Source organism: Homalodisca vitripennis, chromosome X, assembly GCF_021130785.1.
Source record: "Homalodisca vitripennis isolate AUS2020 chromosome X, UT_GWSS_2.1, whole genome shotgun sequence".
NCBI classification, from domain to species: domain Eukaryota; kingdom Metazoa; phylum Arthropoda; class Insecta; order Hemiptera; family Cicadellidae; genus Homalodisca; species Homalodisca vitripennis.
This window is the reverse complement of record NC_060215.1, coordinates 85,062,250-85,086,218: the sequence shown is the minus strand read 5'-3', so window position 1 is coordinate 85,086,218 and position 23,969 is coordinate 85,062,250. Positions and strand designations below refer to the sequence as shown.

Sequence of the window (23,969 nt, the reverse complement as noted above, 5' to 3'; positions counted from 1 at the left end):
AGATGCAGTAACCTCTTCTCCACAATTCGGACATTTCTTGACTGATGATCTTCGAAGACCATCCGTAGCATTGAGAAATGCTGTTTGCTTGCTAGCAGGAGAAGACGCCATTATTATAGAGCTGGCTACTCTCTTACTGTATGGGCGATTGACGATGGAAAAGGATGAGGTATGGATGCACTTCTTTGTTTCTTGGTGGCGGGATAGGTTAGATGCAGTAACCTCTTCTCCACAATTCGGACATTTCTTGACTGATGATCTTCGAAGACCATCCGTAGCATTGAGAAATGCTGTTTGCTTGCTAGCAGGAGAAAACGCCATTATTATAGAGCTGGCTACTCTCTTACTGTATGGGCGATTGACGATGGAAAAGGATGAGGTATGGATGGATGAGAATAGGAAGAGGAGTAGGAAGAGGGTGGGTGTGTGGGATGAGTGGAAGGAAGGATGAGAGCATTATTAATACATTTGACTCTGAACTAGAACATAGTTTTTTGTAACTCTTTTTTTCATAAAACGATCCTATTATTTCCTCACCAGACTGGTCTGCGATTTTGTAGGTAACGGGGCAAGTTTTGTTGACAGCCACAATCCGAAAAAATTTCTCTTGTCCAATTTCTGCGGTATTTATTTCCAAATACATCTTTCTTTATAGTAATTCTTACGCGGTCTCCAACCGAAAGTCTGGGTCTGAATACTAGGACATCGTCCAGTGTTTGCGTACATGTTTCTTAAAGTTTGTTCATTGCTTGAATTTCACTTCTGATGGGCTCATCTTTATAGTGCTATGAAATTTACTGTTATATTGACGTAGAAGCTTCTGTAAATGTGACACCCATCTAAAAGAGTTTTGAATTTCAAAGTTGCACTTTCATTTTTTCATTGAGAGTTCTATGGAAACGCTCTATAATGGCACTTTTTTCCTCATTTTCAGTATGGTATAACTTTATTTGATTTTTGTGTAAAAACTCTCTAAATTCCTTATTAACAAATTCTCGTCCTTTATCCGTGTGAAGAAGGTTCGGGGGTTTGTGACCAACCAATTTCGCTCTTCTTAATATTTTACTAAACGATTTAGTAACCTCTTGTGAGCTTTTAGTTTTTAATGGTTCTGACCACGCATATTTTGAAAACGTATCAATTACATTAAGTATGTATCTGAATCCATCATTTTCCTTTGAAAACCTAATCATTACAACAAGGTCTGCAGCCCACAAATCATCAATACCCAAAGTTACAATTTTTTCTCTTAGGGAATCGCTTAACACAGGTTTATGAACCTCTAATGCTCGAAGCAGGATTTCTTTCCGACTTTTCTGCTTCATTAATTCCTGATACTAACTACAATTCACTTACAGTATACCAAACTAGTAATTTATAAGGTGCGATGTCTCGCGCGGCGCGGCGGTGACTGGACAGTGACGAGGCGCGTAACGATTGTTTGTATACTTATAGAAACAAGACGCGGTGTATCACACGGCGCGGTGGTGGTGTCGGTTCAGCAGTCTCGCGGCGCGGTGATGACGAGGCGCGTGCCGATTTGCTTGGCGGTGACGGTTCAGCAGTCGCGCGGTGCGGTGGCTGACGAGGCGCGTGCCGATTGCTTGTACACTTACAGTAACAACGCGTGGTGGCGGTGGCGGGACAGCGATGACATGCGTGGTGATTCGCGCGGCGCGGTTCTGACTACCCGTACTCACACTCTTAGTCGCTCTCTAAAAAAATTGCGGGGGGTGGCGGGACAGCGATGACATGCGTGGTGATTCGCGCGGCGCGGTTCTGACTACCCGTACTCACACTCTTAGTCGCTCTCTAAAAATTCTGTCCAGATTCGGTCTCACACGGTTTGTCCCAGAACCGGTCTCGGGTGCGTTGTCCCAGCAACGGCCAAAGTATACTACTTGTATCAGCAATATAAATAGTGTAAACATCTGATTACTGACTGACTGGTTATTTGTTTGTTTACACAAAAGTACATATAGTTGTGTTTATAAAGTTAAAATGCTAGGTTTATTCTTCCAATGTGTAGAAAGGTCTTCAAGTCAGCCATTCATTCAGCGATTTCTTTAGCTTCTTTCCTGTGAGAATCTTCATTTCTGTTGGTAATAAGTTGAACAGCTTCTGTCCTGCATATGACAGTTTATTTCGGTACAGTTTGAGATGAAGTGCCGATAGGTGGTAGTCTGCAGCAGGTCTGGTGCGGTAGTCATGGAGGTCGGCTGCTCGAGGTAAGTTTTCCCATCAACATGTAATATAACTTCCTGGATATAAAGGGATATCACGGTCATAATTCTGAGGTCTGTAAAAGATCCTCTGCAGGTGTTTCTTGGTCCCAGGCAATTTAGGATCCTCATCGCTTGATTCTGAAGACGCAGAATTCTTTGTACGTTCCCTTGAGATGTTCCTCCTCAGATAGCTATGCCATAATGTATGTGTGTTTCAAATACGGCAGTATGTTGATTTTGTTACTGCAGTGTTGCTGATGGCTTTTATTCGTTTTTAGATGTAAAGGCTTGTATTCAATTTCTTACACAGGACATCAACATGATATATCCATGACATATTTTTGTCAATAGTCACTCCTAGAAATTTTGCCTGTGGTTTCACTTCAACTTCTGGAAGACCAAATGCCAACTGGTTTATCTTTAATGTATTAACCACTAGGTCATTTGTCAGCAGAACTCCTTGAGGACAGTAGGGTGGTGTCATCTGCATACATAAGCGTATGACAGAGTCTGTTCAGGTATTGTGGCATGTCGTTTGTGAATAAGATAAACATCACAGGGTCAAGGACAGATCCATGAGGTGTTTTTTTAAACACCCCTGGTTATAGCAAGTGGCTTGGATCTTATAGTATGCGTTAGTCCTCTTTCTGTGTGTTTGACTTCAATCAATTGGCTGCGTTCTTCAAGGTAGCTCCTAAACCAGTTTAGAGCAAGACCTCTGATACCCAGGTTGTCAAGTTTGTTTAAAATTAAGTTATGGCCAAGGCAATCAAATGCCTTACTAAAATCAAGCATAATACCTGTAACTAGTTCTCCTTTCTCAAGGTGGTCAATTATAAACTCGGCAAGTTCAATTATTGCAGTAGTAGTTGATCGTACTTTTAAGAAACCATGTTGTCTTGTTGTCATTAACTTATGTTGCTCACAATGGTCCATCAATCTCTTAAGTACAACTCGTTCAATCACTTTGGAGAAGGTTGAGATGAGCGAGATTGGTCTGTAGTTACTGGCTTGCTTTGGACTTCAGCTTTTGAACTTAGGATATACTTTGGCTAGTTTTAATGCCATTGGGAATTTTCCTGATCTTAGTGACATATTGGTTATGAAAAACAGAGGTGATATAAGAGTTTCACAGCAGTGTTGTAATAACTTGGATGAGACTCCGTCCACTCCTGATAAGGTTTTGCGCTTGAAGCTCAGATTCAGATTCATATTCAGAAATTCTTTATTCATAAAACAAATGCACAGAATGTACAATGAATATATTCACATCAAGAACATTATAGTTAATAAAAAATTACCTAACATTAACTTATAAAATATTAACTATCACAAGCATTACTACTAGCATTACTATTATGATTTTTAAGTGTATTTCATGTACAGTTGCTGGAATAAACATTCATTCATTCTAAGTTATGGTAATAAATAGTTGTCATATACATATACACAGACACATACATAAATACATATAGACATGCTGAGCTAAACCAGTCAATTAGCCCTTTCAAAAAATTCTTGGAATGAATATATAGGTTTATTTAGTAGATATTCTTTAAGTTTAGTTTTGAAATTATTAGTGTTGTAGTTAAGTTAGTTTTCAACTCAATCGGTAAATGATTTAGAAACTTTTTCCCCCATGTATGAGGTTTTCTTTTTATAAAATTCCAAGTGATGAGAATTGTTAAATATATTGAACCGTGTATTATATTGATGTTTTCTTTCTGTTTGTAGAATTGTATAAATGTACAACGTAATTTGTAGTTTCAAATATGTAAAGATTGTAGACAGTAAATATTTGGAGTTCCCTAAAAATATGCTTGACTGAATCTCTTCTTTTTAATTCCTTTATAATTCTAATAGCTTGCTTTTGTTTAACTAGAATTTTGTCTAAATTATGTGATGTGGTAGCTCCATAAAATAACTATACCGTAAGCAATGTGAAAATTTATGAGAGCATAATAAACTGATTTTAGAGATTCTACACTGCAAACCTTAGCCAATCGTCTCAGTGCATATAGACCACTGGAAATTTTATTTAAAACATAGTCCACATGTTCATTCCAACTTAAGTTTGTATCTATAATCAATCCTAAAAATGTTGTGCTATAAGCATTTAGCAATTGTTCTTCCTCGATGAAAATATTGGGTTGAATCCTGTTTAGAGCTTGTTTTGTGGAAAAAGAGATAAAATTTGATTTGTTTGAGTTTAATAAAAGGGTTTTACTTAACAAGAAGTATTTAATCATTGAGAGACCTATGAAAGTGGACATCTCAACACTTTTTCCTGAGATAACCACATTTGTAATTTCTGATGAGAGTAAATTGTCTACACTTTTTGTTACACTCAGTTTACCTAACTTATTATAGTTATCGTCCTGATTGTTAAAGTTTGTTCTAGGTGTATCTTTTGTTATTTCTTTAGGAAATTTAATTTTGTTATTTTAAAAATTTTTATCATATTGTTATAGTTTGTTTTCTCTATGCCTGTTTCAATTACTGATGTTTTTAATCTGTCATTTTCTAAATTTGTGCATACACAGTCAATGGAAGTACTGGACTGGGGAGTTACCCTTGTGGGAGGAAAAGTCAGTCTGGACAGATTGTGTCTCCATAATGTTTAATTTAGAATACAGTTGTCCTGGTCATGTTGCTTTAAAATATCCACATTTACATCGCCCATCATAATTAGGGGATGATTTTCTGCTCTTGTACCTTCCTGTACATCGTATATTATATCCAGAGGACCAATAAGATTTCCACTAGGTGGTTTGTAGATGCCTAAAACATAAAGGTGTTCATTTCCTTGAGAAATTTTTACCATCGCCATTTCGCAGGTTAGTACTATGCACTGGTGCGCGATGTCTATTTTCTCAATTTTCCCTCTATATTCTTCTGTCACATATATGGCCACTCCTCCTTTTCTATGTACCATCCGGCTAAAATCAGTCTTAAGTACATATCCTGGGATTCTTGTGTTGAGTAGTAACTCATACCTAAGGCCTGTTCCGTCAGTTTGACTATGTTTGGCTGTATGTTCTCAAGAAGAAGATGGATGACACAGTTTTCCTCGTTTTCCATCTCCTGGACATTTTGGTGAAGAATTTGTATTACTTTGTTAGGTTTTTGCTCCAATTTATTGCTGTGTGTTGGAATGTTTTTGATTTGTAGCACTTCTTTGTGTACTAGGTTTGCTCTAAAAAATTACTGCTTGGAGGGGTTGGGGTAGAAATTTCGATGTCAGCCCTCATTTCAGTTGTATTTAATGGTAAGTTATATTTTAAAATTTCCTGTAGTATATTTACCTGGAAGCTGGAAGCAGCTGTGTTTTTTCAATGTTGTTAATATTTTTGTTGAAGAATTCTTCAATAGTCTCCCCTTCTTCTAGTCTGTAAGCAGTGATGGGTGAACATTTATTGAAGACTGCCTTTGCAGTTGTAGTTTCCCTTCTTCAATTCAATTCAAATGTTTTATTGTTGAAGACATACATAGCATTTAAGAAAAAGCTAATGTCTACCTTATAAAAAGAACTGCAATTCAATATCAATTAAAAATCAGTGAGTAATATTCTTTTCGCTTAACAGAAGCTTGAGCTTATTTCAAAAGGGCAAGAGTATTGCCGTCCTTGAACCCAGATGGTAAGTTATTGTAAAATTATATACTGGAAAAAAGATTTATTTTTTGGAAAAGTTGTTGAGTTGTTTGGGAGAGCGAATGAGTTAGTGTTGCGAAAATTGTTAAGTGACTAATTTACTTACAACAGGTTAAATTGCCTAAAGAAACTCTATATGATTGAGATTGATCAAGTCCTGTATTACTCTTATGGCCTTCTTCCAAAGCATAAATAGAGTTTTAATTCTTGATCCAGTATGATTAAACTATCTCTTTGTGTATGTAATTGTGTAATCCTCTTTGTAATTGGTAGGTATTCAATCTTCATGGACTGTATTTGATTTTCTTCACACAAAATAATTTCTGAAATGACAACAATAACACAATCTTCTACAACATTGTCTTTTCCAGCTTGTATTTGATGCCATAATCGTAACTGCTAACATGATGGTCCAGTGTGAAAATCTTTGAGGCAGCTTGTTTAGGAACTGCTTGTCTCACTCAAAAGTAAAATGGCTATCATAGTGGTATCTGAAAAATTTGTCTATTCCAAAAATGATGGTTAATTCTTCTTTATTGATTGAAGAATAGTTTCGCTCAGCATTGTTGAGTGTTCTTGAAGTAGCTGCTATGGGTATACTATTACATATTTCTCCAAGACCCTGATTACGGGCATCAGTTACTTAAGTCAGGCGAAGTTCTAGGTCATAGTGTACTAGGGTCATTTTTGAAAAAATTGAAACTTTTATTTGGTTGAAAAATTGATCACAATCCTTATTCAACTCCCAGATAGACCTTTTATGTAGTAACCTGTGAAGTGAAAAAACACATAGATTGAACATTAGGTATGAATCTTGAGTAGTAGGTGACAGCATCTAAAACTGAGTGAAACTAACTGTGTTACGTTTATTGGAGTACATTGATTTTTTATTGCACCAACTTGATCTTCAACTGAATGAATTTCGTCAGTACTGATCTTCTGGCTGAGATAAATTACACTTTCCTTGAACAACTGTAACAACTGTAGGTTTTGAATGGACCAAATGGAAGTCTTTTGTAAGTGAAAAAATTCCTTTTCAGAACAACCAAATATTTCTTTGAACCTTCTTCAACAAGTAGTTGTAAATAAGCACCTATCAAATCAATGACAGAAAACATCGAAGAATCTTTCAATTTTTAAGTGGTTTATTTAAATGTAAGCATATTGTAATCTTCATTAACAAGATAGACATTTTTAGAAACTTTAAACTCTCTACAAATATGATCTTCACCATTGTCCTTATGGACAATAGGCGAAGTGCAAATAATTAGAGTTACAGATGGGTCAAATGGCTATATAACATCTATTGATACCTACCTGTACTACTCGTCATTGAATACTTCCTGCAAAGAGAATGTCACTAATCTAGGTTTGTGTATAAGCAACTATATTATTCTCACTGTTTACTTTAGCTTTAAAACTATTTACTATTCCTAGTTTGTAATAATGTCACTATAGTCACAGCATATCTGTGTTGCAATACCATCCCTATAAAATCTGTGTTCAGTAGAAATATGATTAACTGTAGCATTATTTTGTTTAAAAACATTCTTGCAATCTGGCTCTAATTTTAAAGCCACGATCCAGATTTTACCAATGAAAACCTATAGAAATTTCTGTCACAGCAATATTTAACTCTTATATGATTAGCCCTAACTGTACAGTGATTCTATCTTGACCTAGCATATTTATTTCAAAAGAAGGTTATGTCCCTATATATCAAACTTAATCTTAAGAGTTGGACTTATACTTGGTTTTCTGATATCCAGCCACGCATATTTGCTTAAAATGGTTCTAGCAGCAGCTGTGTCATTTTCATTGTAATAGGAACATTTTGAATCCCTACATTAATCACATAAGAAAAGTTATTATTAAATAATTTGGACTATATAATCTTATTAATTGGTATTAAATCAGGTAATTCTGAATTATAATAATTCGTAGGTTTTATAAGTTCTCTTATTCTTATTTAAATCTAATAATTGTTTTACTAAACTGGATGCTGTATGTTATTATACAATAAAGTACTATTTTCAGAATTTCCAATAAATTTAATATTCATTTTAAGTGTATTTTCACTATTTGTATAGTCAAACTTGATATGATTAGATTTTAAACAATTCTGCACAAAGTGTTCAGTTTTACCACATGATCTATGAAACTTTCCAGTGTTTAGATTTCCCACACTTAGGCAAGCCACAACTTATACATTGAATACGGATTTAATAGGATAATGTTAGTGGCATTCATTTGTACGAATGTTGTGATATGTTTAAAAGACCTTACATTGTATTAAATTCAGTTCATTGTATTGAGAGTATACCATTTCTAATATAAAAGCGTCCCTTAATAATGTTAGAAAGTTTTGCAACATCTTCAGGATGTGCCCAGATTAACTTCTCTTGCATCCTGAGGTTGATTGGTAAAGAGGACTTTATAGTTATGTAACTTTGCATGAAATAATCATTTTTCATTTTATTTCATCTTGGGATCGTCTAAGCCTGAAAGAAACTGATCATTTTGCAACCCCCATCTCAGAGTGTTTACAAAATAGGCTACTATCTTTTCTTGAACTTTAGTAATCTTGCTAAAGTTTTGCTTTATAAGACAAGTATGATGTCTTATGCTTGTAGAACTCATCTGAACATGTAAAGGTTTTTTCAAATCCAATGTGCAGTTTGTCAACCTCGTAATGTTCAGCACCAATCCATCTCAACAGTAAAATCCCTTGTTGTGCATTAGTATCATATTATAAATTATTCACATGTATTTCCAGTTATAACCACTGGTATATTTTCATGACTCTTTTGTTGGAGTCAAATGTATCAAACCTGAACTTTGTTAAATCCACTGTAGACTCATTTGTATCAGTATTATTAATAATCCCTGTTGTAAACCTTCATTCTGTAGCACCATATGTAATTGTTTTAAGAATTAATAAATATAATGAAAATAAAAGAATTTTATTTGTGATTTACATCTGACAATGTTAACAACAATAACCAAAACATATGGTATTGTTGTTTCACACTGCAGGCATCTACTTATGGATGATTTATTTATTTATTTATTTATTTATTTATCAACGGTTCCACCATTTTTACTTTAAAGTACTTATTTGCTATATATTAAACATTTCAAGACAGCTTAAATATCTTACAAAAATTACATAAAACAATGCAACAGTAATAGTTAGATGACAATAAGTAGCACTTATTCAGTGAGTAAACTATCATAGCAACAGGTGACCAAACAGCTATATAGGATACTTAGAGTCTGCAATAATAATCATATACAACTAGAAAACAACAATGAGAACAACAATAATTATAATAACAACAATAACAAAGCTAACGGATAACAAGATGACAGTTTATAATCGTAACAATGAGATAATGCAAACAATAATTTGTGAGGACATCTATATTATATACAACCGAAAGAGAACAATCATATACAACTAGAAGACAACAATGAGAACAATAATAATAATAATAATAACAACAATAAAAAAGCTAACAGATAACAAGATGACAATTTAAGCGTAACAATGAGAAAATGCAACAAGTAATTAGTGAGGATAAAGAGTATAGAAACATATCTGTATAAAATATTGCAAACTTAACAAAGCAACCATAACAAAGATTTTATAAGTAATAATTAACAAAAAAAATAACAAAAATAAATAATTACAGTGAATTGAAAACATAAAGCTATGGGGATATAGGATAATAAATTTCTGGTAAGAAAGAGGATTTGGCATTTGGGAATGTAAAGGTAAAGCATGCGTTGATGTAGTGGTTCTTTATAGTTATGTTCATCATCTCCCCTCCTGTGCACAATGCAAGTTATACTTCCTTCGCAGTGACTGTGCGCTTTCAGCAAAGAGATCAACATATGTTGCCTCACTTCCCAGTTTTAGGAGTCTAGCCATTCCATGGTTTGCAGAGTAGTTCGTGGGCTTGTATCTCCTTAGAAAAATTGACCTCGATCTTGTTCCTCTTGGTGTTAAATGTCAATGTCTGATAGCAATGAGGGACAATCCAGGATGCCATTTACCAGTTTGTACAAGAAGAGAAGATCAATGTACTTCCTTCTCTCGTGCAGAGGCTGCAAACCAAAGAGACTGCCCACCTTCGCAATCGGTGTGTTCAGATAGTCATATCCAAGCCTTACTCCAAGCAATCTAATAAAGCGCACTTGTATCCTTTCAATTTTTTTTCGATATGGCCAATCTGATAAGGAGAACCAGATGGTTGAACAATACTCCAACAGGGGGCGCACAAGAGCCTTGTACAGGGTGACTAATGTGTGAGGTAATCGGAAAGTCTCTACTGGCTCTAGTCATGAATCCAAGCAGAGCAGACGCCTTATTGGAGATATGAATTAGGTGTTCTTCAGGGTTTAAAGGAAGGTGTCATTATAACTCCCAAATCTCTAATCTTCTCAACTGATTTGATGGTAGAATTGGTCGATGCAATAACCGAAAGCCATAGGTGTACTGTTACGAATGTACGTGATTTGGAAGCACTTTGACACGTTTAATTCCATAGCATTGGCTCTGCACCACTGATTAACGGCGTCGAGGAGGGAGTGCTGAAGGTCCTCTTGATCCTGAAGAGATGTCACCCTCCTGAAAATCTTGATGTCATCGGCAAACAGTAGACACTCAGATGTTATTTTTGTGGCTATATCATTAATAAAAAGGGTAAAAAGCAAAGGCCCCAAATGCGATTCCCTGAGGTACACCAGATGGTGCAGGAAAAGGCCCTAGACAGACCACCATCACACCTGACGATCAAAAAGCGTTCCCTCAAGTAACTCTTCAGCCATAGGAGCAGCGAGCCACAGACCCCATAACCCTCAAGTTTGGCTATTAGTAGGCTATGGTTAATCTTATCAAAAGCCTTGCTAAAATCAAGGTAAACACAATCAACCTGTGAAGAATCCGAAAAACTCATCATCACATACTCCTGGAGCATCAAAAGATTTGTAGTGGTAGATCGGCCCTTCAGAAACCCATGCTGCTCCAGACAAATTTGGGTTTTCAAAATTGAAGTATAAATAATCGAGGATTAAACTTTCAAAGAGACCTTGGCCAAAGAAGATTGAATTGCTATGGGGCGGTAATTTCGCACATCACCGTCGGTTTCCAGACTTGAATATAGGAACCACATAGCTTTGCTTTAATACAGAAGGAAAAAACCCCCGATGTGAGAAGCCGCTCAAAAAGAACAGACAAATGAATTGAAATGATCGGCGCACAATACTTTAAGACACTTGGAGGGATATTATCAGGTCCTGCACTCTTTAACACGTCTAGTGAGTTTAGCTTAATATACACATTAGAGGCTGTTATTGGGCAGCAGCAAGAAAAAGGATTGATTTACACCAAAAATCAAATATAGGGGTATTCACCACATTATCACCGTAAACGATGCGAAGTATTGGGCGAAGAGCTCACATTTAAGGGCTCGCCTTCCTCTCCTCCATCAAGCTTTAACTGTTCAGGTAAACCATGAGAGCTCTTGAGACCCTCAACACATGTGACCAGAAGGACTTTATATTTATGGGTATGCTATTTTCAACCCTGTTGATATAATCATTGTAGCATTGACGGGTAAGGTCCTTGCACTCCCTCCTTATCTCTCTGAAATCCTCCAAGCACAACTGGAGGACCGTGACAACTTATATGTCTTGTGTATTATTTTCTTTTTTAATAACAAAGCTGTTTAAGCTCATTTGAAAACCATACAGGAAATCGTGCTTTATCGATCCTCTTAATTGGTGTGCTGGCCATGATCAAAGATTTAAGGTGATCACAAAAGTTGTCGAATGCACGCTCGGGATCACTTAAGTCCCCCTGCCTTGGGTAGCTAATCGCCTGAAGACCTCTGTATACTGCATCCATATCGCATCTGCGAAAGTCCAGTGTTTCACTTCTCTCCTTAACTGTTGTAGAAAAGAGGGACATCGACCATAAAAGCCAAAGCCGGATGGTGTCTATCCTCTTCCAACAGTATATCATGTGCTCGGACTGTCTCAGAGTTTTTGTAAGATGTAAAAACCAGATCAAGGCACATCCCTCTAAAATTTCGAACTAAATTAACTTGCTTTAAATTGTAGGTAGAAGAAAGCTCAAAGAGGCAGCGAGAAGAGCTTGATTACTGCAGTGGCGTCAAAATTTACCCAATCCGTATCAGGCTGATTAAAGTCACCCATCAATATCACCTCAACTGGCGAACGCAAGGAACCAAGGACCATCGTCCACAGCATCATTAAAATATGAATAGATCCGTGTGGGTTGACCAGGTGGTATGTAAGCAGCACAAAGAAGTATTGTAGATACAGAAAACTTACAGAGAATAAAAAGACATTCAATGGCATCAATACTAGTGGGAATCCTGGCACAAGAAATGCCGCTTCGAATAGCAATAAAAACTCCCCCTCCACTTATTTTATTGCTAGTGAGTTGAGATCTGTCACATCTAAAAATATTGAATACTGTGAGACCAAGTTCGGCATCATAAATATCAGGTGTTAGATTTGTTTCAACAAGCAATATGCCATCATAGGGTGAGGAGGCTACCCGCCTGATGATACCATAAAGGTGATGTTTTTCAGGTTTGGGCCTGAACTAACATGATTTTATTTGACACGACCCATCAGCTGTTGTAGCCAACTGCTGGCGTACCTGTTGAATATCTAATTAATAAATAAGGCAGCATATAACTTGATGGCAGGGCCATAACAGTTACTATAAGATGGTATATCAACTAGCTGAATTAACATGTTTTGACATCCAACATGGCTAGTTGTTCACATTTATGCTATTTTGTAAAGTCCAGGTCAAAAACTGTTTGAAAAATCACCACATTTTAACTTTTCATTATGACTTCTGTAAATCTTTACTTCAGCAACTGCTAAAGAAGCTTATCACCAATGAACATTTTAGGATCCCTCTTGCTTTTTCTCATGGGAAAGTATTCTTTCGTCTAATTTCAGAAATGTCTCTTCATTTCGATCACACTTGATTCAGTTTGTGTCTCTGATGTCGAAGTGATGCAAAGGGTTTGTTTTGAGCATCATCGTCGCCGACTATTTTGGATCTCTTCAGACTGATGTGGACTCCAGATTCAGATTTCAGATGCTGCACTAAGCAGAAGGTAAAGTGGAGCTAAACTCAACATTTATATTGGTTGTTGGTTAACATACTGAAAGGGCGCTAGTCAAAATAACTCGTCCTTATTGGCTGGTATTTTAAACAATCGATTTAAAAAGTGCCAGATCTTGTGTATATTTATTATTTATATATTAATGTTCTTTTAGTGTAACTACTATTAGCATATCTTAAATAGGTTATAGCAAATTACCATCTTTATTTATTAATATTTGTTTTTAAAGTATTGACTATTGGAATTATATGCTGAAAAAATCTTGGTCCACTTACTATTAAAACTTATTATGTTGCATAGAACCGAAATTAAAAACAATTGTAATATAATTTCTTTGTAATATAATCATTGAAATTTTTACCACTCTGTTGCATTGGGAAATTAGAGTTTGTAGTTAGTTTTAGGTACAAGAAGGGTACAACAATGTGAAGCATACAGGTATGTCAGTAAAATCTCTGTATCAACTCTTCCAATGAATTTTCGCAACTTATTTTTAACAAGAATCCAACTGTCTAAGGATAGCCAAGTTTCTTTGGTTGAGTGTACACCTGAGGCTGTTTATCTTTGAGGGAATTTAATATTATTTAGACCAGCTCATATAGGCTGGCTTATTTTAAATATACTTTTTGTAGATATTTTAATGAAAGGTGAAAGTAATATATAATATTTCTCATGGTTTAGCTTGTGTGTAGGCTAAACATAATCATCATAAAGTCATGTAACTACGAACACATTCCTTCTGTCCAAAATTAGGGACAACTGGGACAAGAACTTAACAAGGTCAAAATTTGGTGGGGAGGGGGGGGGGTCAAGACAACTGATATTTCCTTGTAGTGGACAGAAATTAAGGCAAGTCCACTCAACCGTTTAGTCCCCATTTTGTTCTTTAAAAGTTCTTGACCCGTTTCAATGTTCAGAACGATCTTTCGGCAGTACATGTCAGTAATACTGAATACCCTATAGGGTAAATGCGATCTTCCACAACTGCCATCGAGTGCTCGATAGGGTACATAACGGGCTTTTGTAAAGTGTGTTGTGCGTCCAATGGGGTACACGTTGCTATGAATTTCCTTATTTTTTTTTTATTGTTTGCCTGTCTTGATGGTTTGTAAAATTTGATCCCGCTCTTAAATAAATACTTCACACTCATCAGGTGCACAATTTCGTAATTCTTAAGGTAAATTAGATTTTTAGGAACCCCTTGGGGTACACGGAGTAACATTGGCACAACATATCGAAATAATTTGTTTTTTGAAAAATGTGAAGCCTACATACTTTTCTCATTATACTTAGATGTTTAACGTAAATAAATAATTACGGTTTTTTATGTTATTGTTGGACAATTTAACGGCAACTAAAAAGTCTGGAAATATGCCGTTGTGGTGAACCTGTTAAATAATAAAAATATACTAAAAAAGAAATGGAAAAATGTTTTAATTTGGGGGGTCTAGAGCATTCAGACCCCCTTGCTGTCTATGCCCTTGAACTGGGACACTTTCACAGTTTGGAATAGTTAATAGATGATGAAATTTTAATAAATCATTATTGAATTCTCTCACCTTTTATATTCTGTGATTTAAAAAGTAGCTAATAAAATAGTGTGATTTCTATTACATTAATATTTTTAATGAAGTGTTGTCACTTTGCTACTGGGATAAAAGTAGTGTTGCTACACTACACACTTATAAATAGTAGTTCGTTACAATATCAACTATTTGTTCAACACTGCATTTCTCTAACTCTAACATTAATACGTTCAATATTGTTAGTTTAAAAAATTGTAAATAATTTCTATGTTAAATTTGAATACCCCTTTGAATATTGAATTGAATTGAATTGAATTTTATTTCATGTCTTTAGGCCTTGTGAGCAATGGACACAGTCATCTTACAATTAATCAGTCAGCATAATATTATATACTAGAGTAACTTATAAACTAAACACCAACAATGTTGAGTCAACAAGAAAAACAAATAATCAACAAGTCAATAACAAAAAATCTATAAAATTGATAACAAGATAAAATCCAAAAATATAAAATTTAACAAGACAAAATCAACAAGATAGAATCAACGAGATAAAATTTAGTAGATAAAATAAAAATGTGGACTTTCTTAAGTTAAAATCTACAATCTACATTTTTACAAGTCAGTACTCATTGATTGAATAGAAAGGGTTTTTTACAAGCCAAATGAAAATAACCTGTTTGAATTTCTTTAAGTCTACAGAATTTGCCATACGACCGAGTTTATTAAAAAAGGTAATGGATAAATAACCAAAGTTCTTTTGAGTTTTGCTTAATCTACAGTAATCTTTGTCTAGTAAATGCCTATTTCTAGTATTGTGAGAGTGCACATCACTCCTATGGACAAGATCATTTGAATTCTTCTTAACATAAACAAGACAGGTGTATATATAAAGATTTATTACTGTAAGAATGGATTCTTGTATAAATAAAGGTCTACAACTAGCACTTCTGTCTGAGTTTGTTAAAATCCTAATTGCTTTCTTTTGTATTAGAAGAAGAACTCTATCAATTCCAACTCCGTTTCCCCAAAAAAGTAAGCCGTATAAGGAGTATGCTGTTAAAAAAGGCAAAATAAGAGTTTTTTTAAGTATTCTTTAGGTACAAAGTGTTTTTAGCTGTCTTAACAAAAATACAACTCTAGATAATCTAGAACAAACTTGGCTAATGTGATCTGACCATGTTAGTTTACTATCTAAGACAATTCCCAACAGTTTGACATTAGGTAAAAAAGTGCACTGATCGGGGTTGTAGTGCAAATAATATTTGTTGTGTGTCTTACATTCATTCAGAGCAAGTTCATTAGCCTGAAACCATGTCTTAGCCTCGAGGCAAGCCTCGTCAATAAAACTTACATAAGTTAATGGTATTTTTGTCAGAGCTAAACAGAGTAGAATCATCAGCATACAGAATGGCGTTGGCCTTAACATTACAAGGGAGATCATTAATAACAATTAAGAATAACAAGGGTCCGAGTACCGATCCCTGCGGCACGCCAAAACTCGCCGAGCGATAGGCAGAAAGAACACCACCAACACAAACTCTCTGCCCCACGCTCAGCCAGGTAATGATTTTAAAAGCGCCAATTCAGGTTGTTTTATGCCATAAAAAGATAATTTAGAGAGCAGGATTTCTCTCGGGACACAATCAAAAGCCCTGGTAAGATCGAAAAGAGTCGCCAAGGTGGCAGCTTTAGATTCAAAAACCATCGAAAATCTATCTCACCAAAGCTCCGACCGCATCCAAAGTACTTCTTCCTGCTCGAAAGCCGAATTGAGAGTTTTGAAAAAGGTTGAAACATTCAAAGTATTTACCGAGTTGATCATTCATGATGAATTCCAAAATTTTTGAAAAAACGGGTACCACAGAGATAATCGGTCTATAGGAACGGGTAAATCTTTGGGACCCTTCTTATAGATAGGCACAGTTTTAGATGTTTTTAAAGATTTTGGGGAAAAACACCAATACACAGGCACTGATTTATAAACCAGGTGAGAGGCCAATATGATAGAGAAACAGATTCTCATTAAAAGAACACTAGACAGGCCATAGATATATCTTTACTATTTGAAGATTTCATATCTTTCACCACTTGCAAAACCTCATCACAAGACACTGGCTTCCATTTAAAGGTGTTAGGAGTACGTGGAGCTTGACCCAGGAGATCCTCAGCAGACACGTTACTGGGAGATATGCTTTGTCGTACCTCTTTCACTGTCTCAACGAAGAAGTCGGAGAAAGCCTCCGGCGAAATATCTGGACTGGATGGAGGGGTAGGGCTCCTTACTGCAGCAATAATGGACCATGCAGTTTTACAAGGATTAGACGCAGAGCTGATTAACCTCTCATTTGCTTTAAGCTTTGCCTTCTTCAGTTCATTTTTATTACTTGTTTCTTTCACAGACGTAGGCCCTTCGTGAAGGTTCAGACTTGGTATGACAGGTAGACTGTATAAATTGCCATTAGATGTTTCTTAAGATCCCTTAAATGGTCGGTATACCAGTTGAGTTTAACGCTTTTCAACTTAGAGTTGCTAACGATTTTAAGATTTTTTTGTTTTAACAGGGCAACATAGATCAAAAATAGTTAAAAATCTGTCCAAAAAAATGTCAAATAATATTGTTTCCTTGTTATTTACTGCAAGAATGGTTGGCCAATCAATCAATGTCAGATGAGAGATTAAGTTTTCAATATTGCTAGGAGCTAAACATCTCACCTCGATTTGCTTCTCCTGACAATTCTTCTTAGTCTGGGGTTCAGGAACGAAAGAAATTTCAATCATGTTGTGGTCGGACAGACACTCATTTAAGACCTTAACTTGAAAGTAATTATCATCCCGATTAGTCACAATATTGTCTAGGCAAGCATTGCCTCTTGTGGGAGTATTTATAGTCAATTTACAGTCCACTGATCTTAGAATGTCTTTCAAACCACGAACATTGGAAGAGTTTACATTCAAAAAATCAATATTGAAATCACCACAACATATAATAAACATTTAAACTTAATCAGGTGGTCAAACAATCGTTCTAAGAGACTCATAAAAGTGTCCATATTCCCCCAGGAGGTCTATAGAGTGCAAGTAAGATAATTTTATACTCCGTTAACATAACTGCTGCCACTTCAATGTTCATCTCACTGCAAAATTCATCAACATCTACAACAGTGAACTTGATTCCCTGCCTCAGAAGTACACCCGAGCCACCCCGTTGACTAATTGATCGGCAGTAGTAACATGCTAGCTGGCACAAAGTCTTGGATGTTAACCGTATCAGAAGTTAGCTCCGAGCACCAGTGTTCACTGACACAGAGTCAATAGAGCAAGATTCCGCCAAAACAATCTCAAGCATGTCACGTTTGTCCATCAATGACTGAGCATTTAAATAAAGTATTTTAGCATTGAAGGTGTTCTACAGATGTAATGCAGGAGACATCACTCGAACATACTGATAGGTTGGGTGGAGCCAAAACCTAACCCCGTTATTGGCCTAAAAAATCGTTTTTGGTAACGCCGAGGGAAAACAAAACTCCTTGATGCTCATGAGGTTGATTATAAACAGCAATAATTATAGTAGTAAATTGGCATTGACACTGAGCGGGTTAATTGAACAATCCAATCAACCTTAATTGCCAATGTAGATTTGAAGGAGAGTGTTAATCTGCACAATATCCATGTACATTAGGACCATGAAAATATTATATTGCTTTTAAGGCAGATGTACAAATTTTATTTTTGAATGTACTTGTAAATGTACTTGAACAAACTTTGTAAAGATCTATAGTTGGAAGCAAAACAATTGATTCAATTTGGAATGATTTATTAATTTAAAAAAATCTGAACTATAGTAAGGTAATATTTAATATAAAGTAAAACAGTTCACATGAAATATAATACGTTCTGTAAAAATATAAATAGTAATAATCTTATCAGTAAAAATTCAAATTTAGTGCAAATTTTCAGAAGGATGCAATCATTTGTTAACTTATAGGCATTAATTATTGGCCTATTGAATAATAATTGTATGCCAAATATGCAATGCCATCAAATTCAATAAATTTTAAGTTTCAGATCTAGTTAAAACTTGTTATTTAACTTCACTTAATTTCACAGTTCTTAGGAAAAAACCTAGTGTAACAGTATTTAAATGTCTTGGCACAACGTTTTTATTCTTTGTTTAACATTTACAATTTAGCAATGGATGCTGTGTTAGGATGACATATTCCGTTGTTAAGTGATCAATAATCTTTATTGTGTTCAGTCATAAATATTGTTTGAAAGGAACAAAAAAGTAGCCAGTTAAAATAACTTACAAATATTAAAAAGAGTCAGAAATACCAAATAGCATCATGTAGCATCCATAAACTTCAGTAAACAGAGACACAAGCCGGTATTGCAGTTCGGACGAAGTTTAGTCAACATCTTCCTTTAATTTGAAATGGAGTTGTTGCCATCATACTGAGCTTTCCATAGGTACCTGAATTTCTTGAATCATGAAGCAAGTAATGTAATGATAATTATGATAATCGATCAGTTATAATGTTTAGAACCTGTTTAGATCAGGCACTATATAGGACTGCCCGCGTATCACCCTGTTCTTTTTTATTTTGATACTATTTTGAATCTAAGATCCCAGGAATCTCAGGTAAAACATATTTCTTATTATTTTAGTTCATTTCAAAACTCATATAACTATACAAAAATATTAAGTTTAATTGTAAGCATTAAAATATAGTAATTTGGCTACTATTTAAATTTGTTACTCATGACACTGATATTTTTATGAACAGTTTGTTTTATTACTATTAAAGTTCTTGCTTGTCTAAAACAATTCAACTAACCTTAACCTTCAATTTAAGGTTTGGGGCAGATCTTCTAAAAAAATTATAAATGGAACATTTTATGTAGTCTAAATTTCACTTAGTCCAAGTCTGAAATAATATTACAATCTCAACAGTATCGTTTAGACCAAGTTGTACAGTCTGTGATAGGAGTGTCACCCACGTCTATCATGGAAAAAATAGCATATGCAATAATGATGAAGCTTTAAAATAGGTTTAAACAATATTCTGATTCCCACAAAAATAAAATAAAAATTCAAATTAGATTAATTTCTAGCTTAAAAGTTTTATTTTGATCTCATTCATATACACGTTTGTTTATAAGTGTTTAAGCTACCTACCTATACATTGTATTAACCCTCTCGTGTATATAGAGGGTCATATCACTGTGTAGTGCTCAAGAGTTAAAATGGTGTCCTACAGTTAGCGAGGTGTTCTCAGGTCACCTCCAGTACTTTAGAAGCTATCCAAGCACCTGAAGCGTAGAAATTCTTTCTTCTTACAACGTATTGTTTAGCACTCTAAGGGATAGTTATAAAAATTCACAGAGAACAAGTCCAACAGTAGTGTCATCTGGAAACTAAATATCAAAAGCAAAAGCTTTCCCAAACTTCATTAAAGAAAGAATGGTTTTGGGAGAAATCCCTAACTCTGCAAACCTATTTCTTTGGCTACTTCACAATATGTTTATATGACATCCAAAAAAGGCATCATCTGAGATTGTGTCATGAACAGCATAGTGTTGCTTAGTATTTCTAAAGTCTCTTTTTGTAATTTTAAGATATCACAATAACTACACTTTATTCAGTCTCATTGCTCAGGTACACATTACACATGGCCTTCTACCAAGATGTCAACCAGAACATTAATATAAACAACAAAAATTTTATTTCTGTAATGTCATTGTGGAAAGTCATGGAAAATGGATGAACATTCCAGCCCTGTAGTCTATTGTATCTCTCTGTTGTAGCTCCTAAGGTCTTCTAGAGAAGCGTCACTCGGACCCCAACATGAACGGCAACATTACATAGGTAAGGTCATAGTTATTTGGAAAAATGTAGTCTAGACAGTCTTTCCTATCCTGCGACTGTAAAACATTACACTAGGATCTGAGTTCTCCTAAACTCAAACATGAAAAATGAAATTTCCTTGGTATCGTTGACAAGAGTCATGGTCATTTGGAAAAATCCCCATCTGTTCACTTTTTTCTGTCATTCTGCTGTAAGACATATGAATGATTGCTGCATGACACTTAACCTTACCCAGCAGGGATCACTTCTGGCTGGTTTTATACCTTCCAGTTGAACCCACCACTGGGCACAGCAAAAACCGATGTGTCACTTAAATCTGGGCAACTTTATGGATTTCCAGGAGCGGCACATCACTAACCGCAAATGTTCAGATTCTGGGGTTCATGGGCAATTCAATAGGTCTAGTTTTCTGTGGGAGATGACTCTTGAAGTTGGTGGGGTTTATTCCCTAACTATCAGAGGTTCTTGCTAAACTCAACAAGGGTATGCCACGCCCTGCCTGCTTTAACTGGAGAGGCTGGTTCAGAGCTGGCCTCCCCTTCTTCTGGCGAGACACGACTTTGAGATGTAGTGCTCTAATTCTTCCTCATGGATCTCGATAGGAGGCAGCCCGTACTCCCTAACTTTACCCATCCTGAATATCCTGTCACTCCGAAAGCAGCACAAAGGTTCTTACAGGACTAAGTGCAATTTATAAGCTTCTTGTTCTAAGAGAACAAAAAACAAATGACACTTAACTTTAATAAGGATGTCATCCATAATCTAAGTCTTAGATACTGAAAATTGCTCTAGCTTCATTGAAATATATCAAAGTAATTAAGAAAACACCATATCTGCTACTTGTTCTGTTTCATTGCTACTTGTTCTGTTTCATTGCTACATGTTGTGTTACAATGGCATCTAAGTAGAATGTCACCTGGAAACATGAATAACAAACAAGTGTCTCCTGGCATTATTAAGGTAGATAACTTTTCCTTGAGAAGAGTATGGTTTGAAGCCCATACTATAGTGGGGTTTTTTGTGCTTTTCTAACAATGTCCATTAAGTTACAGACTATTGCATAAGTCTGCTAACCTTCTGGGGTCCGCCTTTCTCACATCTCAGGGTTTACGAAAAGCTTTGTTAATCTAACTTTGTCAACATTTTACATTTTAGGATAGTCCAGCCAGCATTTGGAAAATATAGACCAAAACGTTTTAAGTAGGAAAAATGTATTTTTGTTGAATAAGTTTTATTTATCAATATATGCTGTTCTCCTAAAGTGTGTGAAAATATGTCCATATTATTACATTATGTTTGCAATATTGTTTGAATGGTGAATTCACAAGAAATGAAGCTTGTATTGATAATATTGTTACTAATGTGTTAAAAAATAATATAGAATGTTAAGTCATCGAGCCACATATCTCTGACCACTCTGGTGTTTGGGCAGTCTTTCATGATATTTTGGACAGCAACGTTAATAAACAAACAAATTTCAAGTTAGTCAGGGACTTAACTCCCAAAGCAATTAGACGTTTCAGAGATGTGTTAAGTGAGGTTGACTGGACATACTTACAGTTCGAGGACTTTAACTGCGCACGTGACCTTGAGTGTGTGGTGATAGGCGGGAGGGGTGGCGGGGTAGCATTATGCACTGCGTCCCGAAAACATTTCCTGTGATACATAGGTAAAACCCTCCTTTCAGGAATCGTATTGGCCCAAATAACTCATACCTCTCTCTAAAATCAGTCTGTTTTGTGGCAGTGCTGACTGTAGTGGAATTAAATAATAAGAGAATACCAAATAATAGCAATAATAGGACTTATCCTGGTTTTCCAGTTGTTATAGTGTTGTTTAACATGTTTTTGAAAATAACATATTTGTCAATACTAATCTGCAAATCGAAATTGTGAGTTTAAAGTCGTTAAAGAGATTGTTGTGCCTTCATCTTAGCGGCTAGCACGTAAACGCAACCCGCCACACAGATAGCATTTATTTGTTGAAAGGGTAGTATTTTGGCCCTACGAGCACAGCTAAATTCCTCCAACTGTAAAAACATACAATAGTGTTGATTTTATTTTTAATGAGTTTATCAATTTCTAGACAACTTCTTTTGAAGAATGCTGTGTTTTAAAGAGAATAAAAATAGATTTAGGAAAAAATAGGTTTAAGAATAAGTGGTTTACATCAGAGTTGAGGTCTTATAGAGATTTTGTCATGTATTCATATGACTGTTTCAAGAACAATAAAGGTCTTGTAGAAGAAAATGTACACAAGGATGTATATTTAAGAGCTAAAAGACATTATAGGGCAAAAATAAAACAGGCAAAGATAGAATCTCATGAAAATTACATTCTTAGTTCAAAAAACAAGTTTAAAGCTGCTTGGAGTGTAATTAAGGTAGAAGGTAATTTAAATTTAGTAAATAAAGAAATAAGAGTTGATTCTGACATTTTTAATGACTATATTATTAATTTCGCAATCAGACAACTAGTAACTAATGTGAGTAATTGTAATAACTCTGCTATACAATTTTTTAGTACATACACTTCTAATTTAAATATTAGAACTAATATTTTCCAATGGAGACAGATATATTTAAATGGTGTACTTGAGTGTGTCTCTAAATTGAGCTCATCACAAAGTGAAGATGTGTATGGTTTCTCCAACAAAATAGTTACAGAAATAATAAATATTATACTTGAGCCCTTAACTTTTCTTTTTAATTTGATACTTGAGAAGAGTATTTTTCCAGATATTCTTAAAGTGGTCAAAGTTATACCAGTTTACAAAAAAGGAGATAAATCATGCCCCTCTAGTTATCGCCCAATTTCACTAATACCTATATTTAGTAAGATTCTTGAATATTGTATGAAAGAGCAATATATATAATTACTTTCTGGGGAGCAAACTTCTTTGTAAAGAGCAGTTTGGTTTTTTGCCTGGCAAAAACACTATAAAAGCGGTTGAATTGGTCATTAAAATCTTGAGAAGCTTCGAAAATAAGGAAACATTATCTGCCACTTTAGTTGACCTGTCTAAAGCATTTGACAATATATCATGATTTGCTTTTAAGAAAACTCCAATGTTATGGTATACAAGGTAAAGGGTTAAAATTAATGACCTCCTATATAAATAATAGAAGGCAAATGGTAGCTCAAGACTCTCATGTATCTGAGTTTAAAACCGTTAAAATAGCTCTGTCCTTGGGCCTTTTTTTGTTTATTGTAGCCGTAAATGATTTTGCATTTAATGTACCCTGTATGTCTGTCTTATATGCAGATGATACAACCTTACTCAATTTTGGAAAAGATTTAACTAACCTAGACATTGTACAGAGTAATGCTATGAGGGTTGCTTTTGAATGGTTTAGGGCAAATTATCTAAATATAAACACTAATAAAACTGAAAATATTTAATTTAGTTTAAGCTCTGCTGTAACAAATATAAATAGCTCAGTTAAGTTGTTGGGGGTTCATTTGGATGACAGGCTTAGTGGGGATACTATATATATTGAAGAGTCTGAAGTATCACTTTTTA

General features: G+C 35.1%; 1 long non-coding RNA gene across 1 annotated transcript in view; it reads left to right on the top strand.

Annotated features, from left to right (window-relative positions):
- The window catches only part of LOC124369292, a 47,323-nt gene extending 26,888 nt beyond the window's left edge, over positions 1-20,435 (top strand). The window contains exons 5-6 of the long non-coding RNA XR_006923065.1: positions 12,883-13,043; positions 20,387-20,435. This is a non-coding gene — a long non-coding RNA (uncharacterized LOC124369292). The remainder of the gene's footprint in view (positions 1-12,882; positions 13,044-20,386) is intronic.
- The last annotated feature ends 3,534 nt before the right edge of the window (positions 20,436-23,969 follow it).